This window comes from Phocoena sinus, chromosome 19 (genome assembly GCF_008692025.1).
Source record: "Phocoena sinus isolate mPhoSin1 chromosome 19, mPhoSin1.pri, whole genome shotgun sequence".
NCBI lineage: Eukaryota > Metazoa > Chordata > Mammalia > Artiodactyla > Phocoenidae > Phocoena > Phocoena sinus.
The window spans coordinates 16,686,769-16,689,330 of record NC_045781.1 but is presented as its reverse complement, the minus strand read 5'-3'; the positions used below and the strand labels follow the sequence as shown (position 1 = coordinate 16,689,330).

At 38.8% G+C, this 2,562-nt stretch overlaps 1 non-coding gene across 1 annotated transcript; it reads right to left on the bottom strand.

Annotated features, from left to right (window-relative positions):
* Positions 1-2,020: 2,020 nt before the first annotated feature.
* Positions 2,021-2,134, bottom strand: LOC116744834. The gene has a single exon (XR_004347164.1). It is a non-coding gene; the product is annotated as a U5 spliceosomal RNA (small nuclear RNA).
* Between the last annotated feature and the right edge of the window lie 428 nt (positions 2,135-2,562).

Here is a 2,562-nt window from a genome sequence, read left to right as displayed (position 1 = left end):
CTCCTTAGGGAGGCCCCTTGGAAAAGATGGGAAGCAGGCTGAATGCCAGTGTCCAATCAAGACAGGGTAAGAAAGAAAGCTGAATCCTCATTCTCCATAGTGGAGAGACAATGGACAACACTAAAACTGAAAATTCATGAACAACGTGTCACTTAAAATCATGGGATAATTGTGGGGAAATAAAAAAAGGAAAGAAAGAAAAGAGAAGAAGGCTAAAAGAAGTGCCTCTGAGTATGATGTCCATTTAGGTTTTTTGTTTTGTAGAATTCTTGGTAGAAACTTTGTAGAATTATTTGCTTCTTAAATCTATGTGCTTCTATAATTTTAATAAAGATTTTTAAAATAAATAAATAAAGGAGCTACTTTTCCTTAGATACTTAATTGTAACAAAATCATATACAGTGAAGATAAACCCTTTCTAGTTTTTCTTCTGGTAAAATAGACATAACTGAAAATGTACCATTTTTAAGTGGCATTAAGTATATTCACATTGGGTTTCTTTGTTTATTTATTTATTTATTTTTGGCTGCGTTGGGTCTTCGTTGCTGTATGCAGGCTTTCTCTAGTTGCAGTGAGCAGGGGCTACTCTTCGTTGCAGTGCACAGGCTTCTCATTGCAGTGGCTTCTCTTGTTGCAGAGCTCAGGCTCTAGGTGCGCGGGCTTGGGTAGTTGTGGCGCACGGGTTTAGTTGCTCTGTGGCATGTGGGATCTTCCCAGACCAGGGCTTGAACCCATGTTCCCTGCATTGGTAGGTGAATTCTTAACCACTGTGCCACCAGGGAAGCCCCAAGTATATTCACATTGTTGTACAACCATCACCATCATCCACCTCCAGCACTTTTTCATCATCCCAAACTGAAATTCCATACCCATGAAACAAAACTCCCTGCTACTCCTTGCCTGCCCCCACCCCTGGTAACCACCATTCAACTTTCTGTCTCTGTGAATTTGACTGTTCTAGGTACCTCATGTAAATGGAATCATACAGTATTTGTCCTTTTGTTAGAACACTCCCTTTTCAAAATGAGTGAACTACTGGTTAAAGATGGCTGATAAACCCACATTTTTATCTCCATGCCTTCCCAATACCCCACTAAGATAATAGCAAAGGAGGTAAAAGGTGCAGCAAGAGATGGGAAACAACCAAGAGATAAGACATTTCAACAGATTTATTAAGGATGTAAAGTAAAGGGTGAACACGAAGAACAGATATTGTATGATTCCACTCATGTGAGATATCTAGAGTAGTCAAATTCATAGAGATAGAAAGTAGAATGGTAGTTGCCAGGGGCTGTGGGGAGAGGGCAATGAGAAGGTATTGTTTAATAGGTACAGAGTTTCAGTTTAAAGAACTGAAAAAGTTCTGCAGGTAGATAATAGTGATGGTTACAAATAATGTGAGCGTAGTTAATGCCACTGAATTGTACTTAAAAATGGTGAAAATGGAAGTAAGTCAGGCAGAGAAAGACAAATATGATATCATATATGTAAACTCTAAAAAAATGATACAAGTGAACTTATTACAAAACAGAAATAGACTCACAGACAGAAAACAAACTTATGGTTACCAAAGGAGAAAGGTGGGGGGAGGAGTAAATTAGGAATTTGGGATTAACATATACATACTACTATACATAAAATAGGTAAACAACAAAGACCTACTGTATAGCTCAGGGAACTATATTCAATATATTGTAATAACCCATAATGGAAAAGAATCTGAAAAAGCATATATATATCTATATCTATATCTATATCTATCTATCTATCTATCTATCTATCTATATATATATATATATGGACTTCCCTGGTGGTCCAGTCGTTAAGACTCCGTGCTCCCAATTCAGGGAGCACAGGTTTGATCCCTGGTGGGGGAACTAAGATCCCGCATCCCACACAGTGCAGGATAAATATATAGAGATAGGTAGATAGATAGATAGCGATATCTAGATATAAATATATAAAACTGGATCACTTTGTTGTACACCTAAACACTGTAAATCAACTATACTTCAATTTTTTTTTTAATTTCCACAAGGCTTCAAAAAATTGAAGCAACAGTCGTGCTTTTCCCTCCCCACGTGAATCCTTAGTAAAAGGCAAAAGATTCACTCGATTATGAAGGGAAGCATGAGTACAGATTATACTTCAATTTTTTTTTTTTTTTTTTTTTTTTTTTTTTTTTTTTTTTCGGTACACAGGCCTCTCACCATTGTAGCCTCTCCCGTCACGGAGCGCAGGCTCAGTGGCCATGGCTCATGCGCCCAGCCGCTCCGCGGCATGCGGGATCCTCCCGGACTGGGGTACGAACCCGCGTCCCCTGCATCAGCAGGTGGACTCTCAACAACTGCACCACCAGGGAAGCCCTATACTTCAATCTTTTTTAAAAAAGTAAATCAAAAAGCAAACACACCAATAAAAGGGAAAAAATGGTGAAAATGGTAAATTTTATGTATATTTCACCACAGAGACACAAAAATAGAGAGTAGAGGTCACTGATGAAGCCAAGTACAGGAGGCCAAGGACTGAACGCATGAGGTGGACAGTAGGAAGGAGAACAGC